The 15,475-nt window shown below is 37.4% G+C and overlaps 2 protein-coding genes across 10 annotated transcripts in view; one reads left to right on the plus strand and one right to left on the minus strand.

The window, feature by feature from the left end:
• SLF1 (SMC5-SMC6 complex localization factor 1) overlaps window positions 1–5,938 on the minus strand; it is a 66,502-nt gene extending 60,564 nt beyond the window's left edge. For all 4 annotated transcript variants that reach the window (XM_045197840.2, XM_045197839.2, XM_045197838.2 and 1 more), the window contains exon 1: window positions 5,853–5,938. The gene's annotated coding sequence lies outside the window, so the exon portion shown is untranslated. The remainder of the gene's footprint in view (window positions 1–5,852) is intronic.
• A 41-nt stretch (window positions 5,939–5,979) lies between these two features.
• Window positions 5,980–15,475, plus strand: part of KIAA0825 (KIAA0825 ortholog) — a 381,528-nt gene continuing 372,032 nt past the window's right edge. For 5 of the 6 annotated variants that reach the window (XM_045197837.2, XM_053911865.1, XM_053911868.1 and 2 more), the window contains exon 1: window positions 5,980–6,117. The gene's annotated coding sequence lies outside the window, so the exon portion shown is untranslated. The remainder of the gene's footprint in view (window positions 6,118–15,475) is intronic. The other variant, XM_053911862.1, reaches the window with a different exon arrangement.

The following is a 15,475-nucleotide window of genomic DNA, read 5'->3' on the forward strand; positions in this document are numbered from 1 at the left end:
GGAGGCTATTTCAAGTAATATTGTTAAAGAAGAGAAGTTTGGGTAGTTTTAAAGACCTAAAATCTTGCCTAAATCTAAAATCTAGTAATAGAAAAAGTAGTGATAATCAGAATATATAGAAAGCAGTAAGAAAATCACTGTAATGCTACTCAAGTTTTATTTAAAAGTTGTCCTTTAAGTTTTATTGTTCTGCCTCCTGAGAATTAAATATATTTTCTATAGAACTATATAAAAAACAATCTATCATAGTATGTTCCTGTTCTAGATAAAATTAATGCCATTTTACAATTTGAATGTTTATCATTAACAAGGTGACATTTTATAATATTTTTTGGTTTGATGCAAAAATAATTAAGTGATTTAGACTTTCTAGAGTCAGTGTATAATGCAAAGTTTACACCTTAAATCTTATAATCTTTATAATGAAATAAATATACCCACTTCGTATATTTAAGAACATTTGGTGTCAAGGAGTCCATAATACAATAAAAACAGGACCAACTGTGCTTAACAGTAGAAATCTGCAAAGGCTTTGTAAAGCAATTTCTTTCCTTTGAAAAACAATTAAACATGAAACTGAAATTAAACAAGCAAAGAGGAAGGGGAAGAAATATAGCTGAAATAACAGGGCATCCTGATTCAAACATTATGAATATTAAAAATGATTCATTCATATTCATTAAAATATGAATATTAAAAGTAATCAGAATACATATTTATTCACAAGTTTATCAGAAAAATTGGGCTTTCTGCTTAACTTTCACAGATTTTTGAATCCTAGTGATACCATACAGTCAGTAGCAAAGATTAAAGAACAAATTCCAATAACCTAATATAATAGCTTCCTATAATAAAATGATCTACTTGAAGCCACAGCATTTACAATACATTTAGCGATGCTTCTTAATATCATATTATATGATGAACTAACAGCCTAGCTCACAGATCTAAGTCATACAGTTCCATAGGAAAATTGGTATCTACATATATAAAAATAGACATATATAAATATATGGATAATTTGTTTACATTTATAAAATTAGTGGTTTAATGGTTCTTTCTATGATCCTGCAGGATTAAGAAAACAATAAACAGTAGCCTAATATGTCAATGAACCCAAACAGAACACTATATACAACTGGTGTAATACCTATCAATGACCCAAGTCCTTAAAAGTAGGGTCAAGTTTTGTACAGGTCATATATTCTGGGGTATGGAGGATTAAGAGGTAACTTCTAGAAGTCTTCCAACACAAGAAAGAAAGTAAATATACTGCAATGTAATTGTACCAGTGGTATTTCTAGGGAAATTATGTATTTTTCTAGAACTTATAAGAGGTGGTCCTTCAAGCATTCACACAGAAGATACCATCCGAACACAACAAAGGAGAGGGGTGTGAAAAAAAAAAGAACATTTACTTAACAGTTAAATGTTATCTTTACTATGAAAAAATTAAAAATTATATACTAGATTTTTAATTACAAGGAAATGCTTTTGTAGTAATTTTTAAAAATACTGTAGTAATTAAAACAAAATCTAGTCACTTACCTTGAACCATATAATACACACAACTAAGGAGATAATGATTGTGAACAGAGTTGGCATTTATGCAGAGCAAGCAACTGTCTCTGTGGTGTGGACTTTCCCAAAATATCTCCCACATGGGCCTATCCCTGATGCCTGAAATTCCATTGCAGTTGGTGCCAGTTAGAAATGCAAATAAACCTATAGCATTCATCATAATTAAGAACATTATGCACTTGCTTTTTAGGTCTTATGAATTCTTTATGACACATAGCTAGAACACACTTAAAAAATGACACATAGCCATGATATGTTGAAAAGAAAACTCAGAGAAAAGTAGAGGCGGGAATACAGATTATGAATACAAGAGGGAGAATTCAAAGTGCAGGGTGTAACAGTTGGGCTAAAGAGGAAAATGCTACAAAAAAAAAAAGGGGGGGGCTAAAGAGATGCTTTAAAAGAGGCCTGCAGTAGGAAAATAAGGAGAAACTTTTCCTACTGTGCATTAAAATATCTTTTATGACCAGTCATAGGGTATTATAGAACTTTGAGAATATAATGCATCTTACAAGTTTTATGCTATTAACTAAGATAACTAAGATTTATAAAGTTTATAAATCCCTTAAACTTTATTAAAAGTTTATAGTTTATATTTGCATTTAAGAACTAAAATTTTCCTTCAAAATAAGTTTTACTGATTTGCCCTCATCTAAATTAACATATGCTTATTATAGAAAACCTGAAAAATACTACAAAGTATAATGATTAAAATAATCTCTAATTCCTTCATCCTATAATACCACTGTTAATATATGGGGGTGGGGAAAGGAGTTTGACTTGCAGGTTTTATGCGCAAGTATGAATATATATATCACAAAATTTAAATATCTAGTTCCCTTAGTTTTTATATAAAATTATATTGTGATCATTTTTCCATGCCACTGAGTATTTTTCATAGTTTTAAGGCTCTACAGTTTTAGGGCAAACCAGCCGTTTCTTAATGTTTGTTGAAATTCAAGTGAACTATTTTAATTTTGAACCTACTTCTTTTTTTATTTTAAACCTAAGGAAAATACCTTTAATAACCTCTCCTGGAAAGAATACACCATGCCTTGAATACAACCAATACTGCTGCTCTGAATTCAAGTTTGAAAGATTTTCATGATTCGTGTTACCTAAGGAATTTAACTGGGAAAGTAAAAAAGTGCTAAAACTAAAAAAAGTCAGTTAAAGTGTTGGATCTCTGTTTTAACTAATACTGCAAAAGTAGACATTAATCACAATACTCATACTGTGTGAGTAAAATACTATTTGGCTCTGAATGCTATAACATCAAGTGGAGTTTAGGAATTCTGTACTCTTTTCACTGAGGAGTGAAATTAGGCCTTTGTTTTAATTTCATTCTGTTGGCCTTTGGATTTTTTTTTTAAAGAGATGCAAAGTCTGTTTCCTGCCCCATCCTTCAAAGATAAGGAATGTGCATGTGAGTGTACAAATATAAATTAATTATTTTATTGAGGTCTGCAGTGGAGAAACGTGGGGGATGTTCTTACTTCAATGACATTATTTGGAAAAGAAGCAGTCATGATCAGTCTCTACAGTAAATTTGGCAGTACTTGAAGAAGTGGAGAAGCAGCAGCCAAGTGACTATAGTGAGGAAGAAATGATCAGCTAAGAGGATTTATGGATATATCCATTAAATCCAGTATCGTACAAAGAACAGACTAGACTGGAGTTGCTAGCTTTACTGATAAAGGGACCTTTTACCCCTGAAGGAGGTATGATGTCCAGGGAAAAAAGAATGGACAGTAGGTACTGGTTAGCCACAGGGATGACAGTCACACCTGCTTCAGTATCCTAGGAATTTTGTATTACTTAGTAGAAGCATTAAGGTCTGAAGCTGAACAGGTCGGAGGACCTCCTGCAGTCTGTACACTTCATGTATTTAGTTCATTTCCTTCTCAACAATTTAAGTGTTGTTTATCCTTCATATACAAGTTAAGGATACTGGAGAATCCGAGAAATTAAGAAACTAGCTCAAGGCTGCACAACTAGTAAACGGTGAAACCAAGATTCAAAAATCTAAAATGGTGCAAAAACTATAAGCCTTTTCTGCAATACCATTCTGAATTAGGTATCAGAATTTTGTCTAATACTTTTAACCACAATATAATTTTACAAAGAAATCTATTCTCAGCTAGTGTAAGAGAAAATAAATTGCACAGAAAGGAATATGCTATGCAGGTGGTAAGACATTTAGATCAGCAATATCACTGAAAATATTTAAACAATTATAAATTAATTTCAGAAAAATAACACTAATGTCTAACCTTTCAAAGCATTTCTAGCCAAAATCAAGTGACATTTTTTTCCTTATAAAAAAGAAAGTTTTCATTATTTTCCTCTCAAAATGGATTTGACATTAATTAATCACTAGACTAATGCATATGGGCTTTTCATCTTCATCAAAAAATTTTTAAAAACTATTATGTAATTGTTAATAATAAAATAACAATTGCCACCTTTTAAAAAAACGTGTATTTTTATTTCAAATAATTTTGATATAAAGAAAGTAAAAATTATGTAAATCTAAAAGTTTTAGGAATATTTTACTTTTAAGCAGGAAGATGTCCTTTAAGGGAAGAAACAGTACTTAGTGTATTTTGTAGCATATATTTTCTATTAGCATATTTAAGGAGAGTCAATTACAAGAGTAACATAATATTACATTTGATATATTTTTGAGGGAGAGGTTTCTTCACTACCTTTAGGTTTTATTATTCAGAGAATAATAGGGAATTATTCCCTGTAGGGAATTGTTGATTTTATTTTACAAATCTTTAAATAGTGAAGACTATCTCAGAATAATCAAGAAAATACTGTAATTAATAGTCATACTATTGGTTTTCTAAAAGCCAATGTTTTTAGATACTGGTGGAAATTGTGGATACTTATTATGAAATCTTAAGAGTTTCAATTTCAATTTGAAAAGTACCCACATTTCACCACCTCAAAGACTCTTTCACAAGATTTATGCTTTTCGCTTTAGGGAAGTAGGAAAATATTTAATCATATGATCTAAGTGGACAAGGCGAAAGATAAAGTGGATTTAGAAAACAGGTATAACAGGGGTTTATTTGCATTACTAAAGGCTGTCTTTACAATTAAAATGTACACATTCAAGTATTTAAACATCCAAGTTCATTTAAATGGAGTTAACTTAGACATGACATTAATTCCCTTATAAAAATCCACCCAAAACTACCAATTTATGTACTGAACACCTGCAATACAGGTTAGTCAAACTTTCCTAAAATGGGAACGTCCTGCACATCAAAAGACACTTCTAGGAATTGAGGCATAACGTAATAACAAACGAAAAAGTTCACAAGGTAGTGTGTCACACGTATACTGTAAACACTGTTTACTTTCCACCCCTAAAGTCTCAACGGTAAAAAAAAATTTTTTTTTCCTTTTGTTGGTATAGAATAGTCATCTGTTTGAGGAGAGAAAAAGAGGGAGAGAGCGAGTGAGCACGCTTGGACCTTCCGAAATCAAGCTCTAATTTTTGCGTCAAATTCTGATTTGGAGTACCCGAGGAAGGCCAATTTTTTTGTCAATATTTAATCAGAGACTTTGGAAGTGAAAGAAATGGCATAATTACCATTAAGTCTTGTTCCAAGCCTTCACGCAGCTAAAATATTATAATCCCCAGGAACACAGCCCTCCCCCCTTTTTAGGGGAACGTGTTTGTACGTCGGTTCTGTTTAAAGGCCTACAGTAAGCTGCAGAGATATGCTGACTACCAACTGAATACGTTTAAAAATTCTACTATGAAGAAAAGAATGACACCATTTTCCTCGTCACAGGGAGGTGGGCCCGGGGGATCCCAGCCACCTGCAGTGACGCGAAATTATGGAAAGCAGCCAAGAATCTGGGACTCAGGGAGAAGCGTCCCAGTCGGTTCTATGGAAACGATAGACGCGGAGGCCTAGCTCCAGGCTTGCAGGGGACTGAGCTGCAGAGCAGCGCAAATAGGAGGCGGGGAAGCTGCTCAGCCCTGCACTGCAGAGGGGGGTCTGTGGCCACCCCTCTGCAGCGCGGGCGGAGTGGGGCGGGGTCTGAGACAGCAGCCCACCTACGTGCGGGAGCCTCCTCCTCTCGCGAAAAAGGAACAGCGGCTGAGGAAAGCCCAAGAGGTAGCGCCGCAGCTGCTCACCCCAGCCCCTTCCCAGCCTCACAGCCGGGAGTGGAAGAAACTTCGGGGGCACGGAGGAAACATCCCCACAGTCAGGGTACACTGTGTCTTCCGACCTGAGGCCCTTTACCTTCCAGGCCGGAGTGTCTTGCTTCCTTCGGGTGGCGGTGGTGACAGGGGAGACGACTGGCGCTGCAGCAGTCGCTGCTTCGCTAATCCGGGCTCTGGGAAATAATTTCCCGCCGCGCGCTCCTGGCCCCGGAAGCTGTTGTGTTACTTCCGGGTGGTTGTCAGTGACGCTATCCAGCCGTCGTCAGGTGGTCTGAGAGGGCGCCCAGCTAGAGTCTAGTGGGCTGGCCAGCCTCCTGCTAGATCAGCGCACGAGGTGGGATACGGTAAGTGATTTTTATAATAATTGCCTCCTGGGCCTGCTATTTCCGGACACCGTACAGCATTTTTTCTGGACCTAGAAGTGAGCGGGAGAAGGTTGAACCAGGGAGTCCCCATCCAACACTGTGGCGCTTAATCCTCTGTGCTGCTAGAGAAGGCCCTGTGATCTCGGCTTACCATCTTTTTCACTCGCAGTATCTATCTCCAAGTTAGAAATTGACCTCCTGTTCCCAAGTGTCCCTGCTAAACAACGCCAAAGACACAGGTACCCCAACTCGGTTTAGTACCTAGTCTCTCTACCAATAATCAGTGTTCTTACTCTCCCGTTGGCAGGGTTTGCCATTCTCGATTTTCGAAAGTTGCTTTACCACTCCTTTTCCTGGGTACTGTTTCCATTGCCTTGGGTTGCAGTGCCTGATAAGGAGGCAGTGGTGGACGCCCTTTTTACAAACATTTTGGAAGTTGGATGAGGGGGTCGTGCCTGATTTAGAGTTAATTCAGCGTTCCCGCTGCAGTTTTGAATTGGGTGAGAATGGCTTTTATTTTCCTGGTTGCTGTCACCTAATGAGATGGAGAACAAGCTTAAAATTTCCAGCATGCACTTTAAGTACATGTTTCACCTTTTGGAAATACCAGTGAAGAGGAATTTGGTGCACCTTTTTGAAAGGAGTGCTGGCTCACTGCCCCGGGCTTCCTAGATAACGAAGGATTCAGGAGAATTTTGGTTGGAGATCTGAGGTAGGCAGAATAGTTGTAAAGAGAAATTGCTTCCAGCAAAGGGATAATATGAGGCAAAGTGCTCATTCAACCCAAGATTAAAAAACAAACAAAAATTCCCCCAAAAAACGTGATGTAGTAAACCTTGGAGACTCTTTCTTTGAGTAATGCCGTTTCTTCAGGTAAATAGTTTTCACTCTTCACCACCTTATATTCAAATAATCTCTCTCTTTCAGAAAAGCCAGCTGATTTATTTTTTTTCAAAACATCCAGTTATAAAATAAGTTCTAAGGATAACTCTACCATAAAGAACAAAGCAATAAAGTTATTCAATTCAAGGCCTCTGATGCATCAGCAAGTGCCTTCTTACTTTTTGAAAGTACTGCACCAAGTTTAATCTTGTTGATTAATAACTGAACAAATTTTTATAACCTCCTTTAATCTCAGTTTTGCCATTTTTATTGAATCTTGTGTTTTTCCTTTATTTCTCCAGTTGAAAAGATTGTAATAATTTAAGGGAGGGTACATGTTTCTATATAGCAACTAGTTTTTAAGTGGGCACTGATTTTTTTTTAAATCATTACTCTTGATTTGTGATACCTCCTTTCAAATTAATATAGCCAGCCACTAATACTAACCACAAAGAGCTATTGTCTGCCAGGCACTTTACATTCATTATGTTATTTAAACTTACTATACTTCTATGAGAAAAATCATTTTATCCCTATTTTGCAAATGTTTTATATTGACACCCAAAGATGTGTGACTGATACTCAAAGATGACCCCACAAATTATGCAATTAAATAACAATTGAGATTTGAACCCAATCTACCCAACTGTACACTTTGGTTTCTTTACCGTGCTCATAATAATCATAACAGAATCATTTTCACTCTCACACTCTCTATAAAATTGGATAGATGATATGTCACATTCTTGTGTTAAGGAAGTAAGGAATTAGTTCCTTATGTCAGTGTGTTAAGGATGAAGGGATCTTTTAGGGATTTTAGGAATTACCATAAGGTATAACATGTGAATAATTCAATTTCTTTTTTGTGTTGATCCTTGGCCAGTTTTGTTATCCTAACTCAAACAAATATAAGCAATCTAGAGACCATCAGTATATTGGTGACTCTAAATCTAGCTATATCAGCTATATCTTTAGGCAATTTTTCATACACATTTATATAGATGTGCATGGTGTGTATTCATGGAGAAAGAGAAAGTGAGTGAATGAGCACAAATTCATAAATTGAATTTTGTAATGTCCTGTAAAGAACTGTTGTTATCTATTGGTTATTAGCAAAACTATTCTCTCCTACTCATATAATCTTTAGACAGATGGTAATTACCATACATTTTTAGGGAATGTGCTTAATTAAACCTACACATTCCAATATTTTACTTAATGTAGAGAAATAGAAATAGCCTAATTGTCAGAGAATTCACTAAAATATAGTTGAAATGACAAATAATGGAAATGACAGAACGATTTGAAAGAATATCTTGTTTTACTGAAAGACACAAGAACACAAAATGTATATAACTAGTCTCAAATTCTAATGTGCATTTTACTATATTGTATTAACTTAACTGTATGAAAGATATTTGCTTTGCATATCCCATAGGTAGATCTCAGCAATATTTTGTTTTCAGTCACATTTCAGTGCTTATGAAGGTTGAGGTTATATCAGTTTTTTACGCAGCTATGTAGTGCTCTGCCTAACATGTAGTAAGTAGGGTCTTAATAAACACTGAATGAACAATTTAAAAATGAATATCTACAGAGAAGTACTTGTATATGTGTTTTTTAAAAGGGACTTATCACATAGATAAATGCATACTTATTTATTGCTACACACCTTGACTTCGAAATACTATGTCCACTTCACAGTTATCCAGAAAAAGCAATGGTGGTATCCTATAAAGAAGACTGGACAATGAGACAGGCTATAAGAGAATATGCAATATTTATTGTTGCTTACATTCTTCTATGCAGTGTTACATTTAATCCTCACAGCACTATAGGATTTTATTATCTTCCTTTTGTAGATGAAAAATCTGAAGCAAGGATAAGATTTATGAATCATCATAGGTTACACACAATCATTAAGTATCAGAGCTGTGATTTGAACCAATGCTGACTCCAAAGACCAAATTCTTTTTTTTTCAAGTCTTTTTTTTGTTGTTTAATTAGTTGTTCCAATTTCCCCCATTGCTATCCCCCTCGCCCCCCCCCACCCCCCGCCATGGACCTTCTTGTCCATGTCCATGAGTCCTTTATACTTGTTCCTTGACTAGACCTTTTCTCTTTTTTCTGCTGTCATCCCCTTACTCTCTCCCCTCTGGTCACTGTCATTTTGTTCCTTATTTCCATGCCTCTGGTTCTATTTTTCTCACTTGTTTGTTTTGTTCATTAGCTTCCACTTGTAGGTGAGATCATATGGTATTTGTCTTTTGCCACCTGGCTTATTTCACTTAGATAATGCTGTCCAGTTCCATCCATGCTGTCCCAAAGGGTAGGAGTTCCTTCTTTCTTTCTGCTGCTTAGTATTCCATTGGGTAAATGTACCACAGTTTTTTTAAAGACCATAATCTTAACCACTTTGCTATATGCCTCCAATTGGGTTTTAATCCTGGCTTGTCTACTAACTAGGTATATGTATACACAGGGAATTTTATTTCTCTGAAGATCATTTCTCTCATCTATAACATTCAGTGGTTGGATTAGATGGTCTATAAGGTCCCTTCCAGTTCTAAAATCCACTGACTTTAGTTGACTCTTAAGTATTAACTCAATACAGCAGTTCTAGTGTGCTAGAAAACCATGAGTGGAGTTTTACATGTATGTATTTGTTTCTTCAACATTGGTAGATGTACAATTATGTTTTTGTAATGAAAACAACAAACCAAAATTTAAACAACACAAAAATCTCAGCCATACTTTTGGCTAGCTTATGACCCCAGTAAGTCAGTGAACCTTGTGAGCTTATGCTTTCACATGTGAAATGGATCCAAGACAGTGCTGTGAGGGTTAAGTGCAATGACATACAGAAAGCCTCAAACACATTGTCTGGCACACAGTTGCCATTATAAATGAATATTAATTCTCTTTCCCCCTAATCTTGTAAGGATAAGAGAAGATTGGTGGATATAAAATGCTTTATAAGTTAGCCAGTCTACTAGGAAAGATAAAGGTATATACACCAATAGTTATTGTAGTATGAGCGAAGTTTATGTATGATCATTGAACACAGAACATGATGGGAAAACAGACAAAAAATTTGCTTCTAGGAGGAAAGATAGGGAAAGACATGATGAAGAAGGTAATGCTGACTTTGGACCTCAAAGGATGATAAGGATTTTGGTAAGGGGACAAGATGGAAGAGTGTTCCATTGAAGGATGAAAGGTGACAGAGAAGAAAATAGTGGCTACTTCACTTCATATGTGTAGGCTAATAGTAAAAAGGAAAAAAGCTGAGTTTAGGGTAAGTTCTGGATAATAGTGTGATCATGCTAAAGATATTAGGCTTTTCACAATAAGCAATGATTTGTGTGAATAATGAAGATGAGGTGGAGAATGGGGTTGCCATTTGATTTCTTTGTTGTGGAAATAACACCCTTTTGTTACAGAAATAAGAATATACAAATAAATGAAAAATTGCCCATGATCCCACTCCAGCCCCAGCTCTTCACTTGCCCACTGACCCCCATCCCCATCCGGGTCCCCTGCTTGCTGGGGAGCACCCCTCTCTTTTTGGTGAACTCTGCTCAGGTTGGTCCAGAGGTGGGAGGGAACTCTGAGGGGACATCTATCTCCCCATATCTGGGCCTCCTCCCTAACGGGACATGGACTCACATTGGGACTGGTCCACAAGCACATAGAGAGGGTGGGGGCTTGGTGCTGGGACCCAGCTGTGATGGCAATGGGGTTCTGAACCTCTCAAGTTCTGAGGTCTTCTCGCCCCTTCTTGCTGTCTCCTCTGTGGCTCCTGATCCTTCCTGATGTCTGTGATCCTAAGCAACCATTTGCTTCTCTCTGAGCCTCAGTTTTCCCATTTAAAGTCACAGGGTGAACTGGGTAGAGGACCCTTAGGCTCTTCTCTCCCAGGAGTAATTCTAGGACCACCATGATGGGGTCAGGCTTGGATGTGCCTCTCCTTCTTGTGCTCTGGCCCTCCTTTCTGCTCCATGACCTTCTGTGATGCCTGCTCTACAAATAGCAAAACAAAACAAAACAAAAAACCCCACAAAAACCCCATCCCCTTTCTAGCATTCAAATACCATTGAGTTACTCCCAGGCTGTTCAGCATCAGTCTCTGCCTGTCAGAATGCAGACTGCTGCTAGCCTGTATACTGTTTGTTTCTGGGAAACATTAGAAGTAAAGATTCTGCAGACTGCTGACTCACCTCACCAGTTGACTCTGGTTAAGGGAAGTTTTTGAGTCTGCAGGCAAAGGCAAGAATTATAATTATATTAAGAAGCATGAGAATGTGGAAAAAGAATACTGCCTCCCAGCCTCAACTGTTGATAGGTTATTGGAGACAGGTTTTGAAACAATGCTCAAGCTATATCCTCATAAACTTCAGTTAAAATACAAGTAAATAAGGAGAGAGGCAGCTTAGGAAATGTTCTGAATTATTGCTATAGTATCTATATATTTACATACACCCCCACAGGAATTGAGAACAAACATACAGCTGTTTAAATCCTTTGGGGATTTTTTGCTGAATTAAGTTCTCATCCAAATTATCTATTTGCTATTTTGATTAATTAGGTAAAGGAGTATAACATAAAGGGGTGGAATTCAGAGACCACCTGAACATGAGCTCAAACTCATGAACTTCTATGATCTTAAGAAGTTACTTAAATTCCTTGAGCCCCAATTTGTCTATTTGTAAAAGGTAACATCAACTCTATGGATTTATTAGGATTAAATGTGATAATGTGTATGAGCACATAGGCATCAGAAAAATTATATTAGAGATCGGTCTCGTATTTTTTGTTGTTATTTAATAAAGTCTAATTGCTTTAAAATAAGGTCTGCGGCTCCAACTATGAAGTCAAATAGAACTCAGTTCAAATCCCAGCTCTGTCACTAATTGTGTGACACTGGGAAAGTTACTTTTCTTTCCTTATTTGTAAAATAAGGAAAGAAACCCTGTAACCCCCCACCCTCCAGCATTCCACCCACCTCTTAGTTCATGTCCATCGGTTGTACATATAAGTTCTTTGGCTTCTCTGTTTCCTATACTATTCTTAACCTCCCCCGCCCCGTCTCTTTTGTAAAATAAGGAAATAAATAGTAATAATGTCTTCATTATTACTATGGGAATTACTACTATGGGAATAGTAATAATGTCTTCACAGGGCTGTTGTGGAGATTAAATGAAATAATGATGCATAAAGTTTAATATGGTGGCTGGAATTACAAGCACTTTATACTGGCTCAAATTCCCAAAGAAGCAGATGCCAGGAGGGATTTAGATATGCAAAGGGGAAAGTGCCTGTGAAGGATAAAGAAGGGAGCAAGAGTGGGAAGACAGCGCCTTCAGTGCAGGTCTAACAATCTGATGGACTAGAGGAAGGAAGGCAGGAGAGAAGGGTCAGTAGTATCTCACACTGCTTCTTTAACCAGGCCTCTGGGGAATCCTTGAGCCAAACTCTTCTGTTAGAGGAATCTCATGTCATCCTAGTATTTGATATAATGTTAGCTATTAGTAAAAATAATTAACAGTTGTCACAAGCTATAATTTACAAGTGTGTTTAAATTTCAACTCTTGAATTTTACTGCCTGTTCCCACTTCTAAGAAAAGTACACTCCCTGCTGCCAGACATCGACCTTATCATTTGAGGCACATATTCTCAGACTAACAACTCCTTATATTTTATAATACAGTTTTGTTAGCAAGAGAACTATTAAAGGAATTAAAAGATCTCTTTCAAGTAACAGTTGAAAAACGCAAACAGTAGCTAAGCAACTGATTTTTTTATATTACATGGTTAAACCCAAACTGCTGTCTAAATTTCTAAATTCAGGTAACCAATAAATATAGCAATCTTTTTAAGTATATTTTATTGATTATGCTATTACAGTTTTCCCATTTTTTTTCTCCTCTTTATTGTCCCCTCCACCTTGCAACCCCCTGCCCTCCAGCATTCCACCCACCTCTTAGTTCATGTCCATGGGTTGTACATATAAGTTCTTAGGCTTCTCTGTTTCCTATAGTATTCTTAGCCTCCTCTCCGCCCCCCCGTCTGTTTTATGCCTACCAGCTATGCTTCTTATTCCCTGTACCTACCCCCCATTCTTCCCCTCCCCATCTTCCTCCCCACTGATAACCCTCCATGTGATCTCCATTTCTGTGATGCTTTTCCTGTTGTAGTTGTTTGCTTAATTTTAGTTTTTTATGTTCAGTTGTTGATAGTTATGAGTCTGTTGTCATTTTATTGTTCATAGTTTTCGATCTTCTATTATTAGACAAGTCCCTTTAACATTTCATATAATAAGGGCTTGGTGGTGATGAACTCCTTTAACTTGACCTTATCTAGGAAGCACTTTATCTGCCCTTCCATTCTAAATGATAGCTTTGCTGGAGAGAGTAATCTTGGATATAGGGCCTTGCCTTTCATGACTTCAAATACTTCTTTCCAGCCCCTTCTTGCCTGTAAGATTTCTTTTGAGAAATCAGCTGATAGTCATCTGGGAACCCCTTTGTAGGTAACTGTCTCCTTTCAAGATTCTCTCCTTATCTTTAATTTTGGGTAACTTAATTATGATGTGCCTTGGTGAGTTCCTCCTTGGGTCCAGCTTCTTTGGGACTCTCTGAGCTTCCTGGACTTCCTGGAAGTCTGTTTCCTTTGCCAGATTGGGGACGTTCTCCATTATTTGTTCAAATCAGTTTCCAACTTCTTGTTCTTCTCCTTCTGGCACCCCTACTATTCGGATGTTGGAGTGCTTAAAGTTGTCCCGGAGGTTCCTAAGCCTCTCTTCATTTTTTTGAATTCTTGTTTCTTCTTTCTGTTCCAGTCGGATGTTTATTTCTTCCTTTTGTTCCAAATCGTAGATTTAAGTCCTGTTTTCCTTCCCTTCACTTCTGGTTCCCTGTATACTTTGCTTATTTCACTTTGGGTAGCCTTCATTTCTTCCTTCATTTTGCAACTGAGCTCAATCAATTCTGTGAGCATCTGATTACCAGTGTTTTGAACTGTGCACCAGATAAGTTGGCTCTTTCCTCCTCACTTAGCTCTTTTTCTGGAGTTTTGATCTGGTTTTTCACTTGGGCCATATTTCTTTGTCTCCGCATACCTGTTACGATGTAAGGGGCAGAGCCTTAGGTATTCACCCAGGCAAGGCAACCCTCTTTGCTGCGTTGTGGTGCTATACGTGGAGGAGGGGTCAGAGAGGAAACAAGGACGCAAACTCCACTCTAGCCCCACTTTCCAACGAACTGTTCTGTGGGACTGGTAGTTTCTCTATCCGTTGCAACCCCCACAGAACTTTATAGATAGAGGTTTTGAGTCTTTAGTTTCCTGTTCAGCCAGCCCTGCCTTGTCTGTGCAGCCCACCGCCTTGCCACACTTCTTCTCCAGTCAGCTGCCCATCTCCGGTCTCTGCCCCTCCTACCAGTCTGGATGAATGTATCTTTACTTCTTGGTTGTCAGAGTTCCATGTAGTTTGATTTTCTGGCATTTCTGGTTGTTCATTGTTTTTTAATTGGTTATTATCCTTCTTTGGTTGTGCAAGGAAGTAAAATGTTTCTACCTACGCCTCCATCTGGGCCAGATCCAAATATAGCAATCTTAAACAGCTGAGTAATGTTAGTATCCCTAGCCTGAACTTGAATTTCCATTTTCTTTTATTTATTTATTTATTTTAAATATATTTTATTCGTTATGCTATTACAGTTGTCCCATTTTCCCCCTTCACTCCACTCGATCCTGCACACCTCCTCTCTCCCACATTCCCCCCCCTATAGTTCATGTCCATGGGTCATACTATAAGTTCTTTGGCTTCTACATCTCCTATACTACTCTTACCCTCCCCCTCTCTATTTTCTACCTACCATTTATGCTACTTATTCTCTGTACCTTTGCCCCCTCTCTCCCCCTCCCCTGTTGATAACCCTCCACGTGAACTCCATTTCTGTGATTCTGTTCCTGTTCTAGTTGTTTGCTTAGGTTGCTTTTGCTCTTGTTTTAGGTGTGGTTGTTAATAACTGTGAGTTTGCTGTCATTTTACTGTTCATATTTTTGACCTTTTTCTTAGATAAATCCTTTTAACATTTCATATAATAATGGCTTGGTGATGATGAACTCCTTTAACTTGACTTTATCTGGGAAGCACTTTATCTGCCCTTCCATTCTAAATGAAAGCTTTGCTGGAAAGAGCAATCTTGGATGTAGGTCCTTGCCTTTTATGACTTGGAATATTTCTTTCAGCCCCTTCTTGCCTGTAAGGTCTCTTTGGAGAAATCAGCTGACAGTCTTATGGGAACTCCTTTGTAGGTAACTGTGTCCTTTTCTCTTGCTGCTTCTAAGATTCTCTCCTTCTGTTTCATCTTGGCTAATGTAATAATGATGTGCCTTGTGTTCCTCCTTGGGTCCAGCTTCTTTGGGACTCTCTGAGCTTCCTGGACTTCCC

This window comes from Desmodus rotundus, chromosome 1, assembly GCF_022682495.2.
Source record: "Desmodus rotundus isolate HL8 chromosome 1, HLdesRot8A.1, whole genome shotgun sequence".
Classification (NCBI taxonomy): Eukaryota; Metazoa; Chordata; class Mammalia; order Chiroptera; family Phyllostomidae; genus Desmodus; species Desmodus rotundus.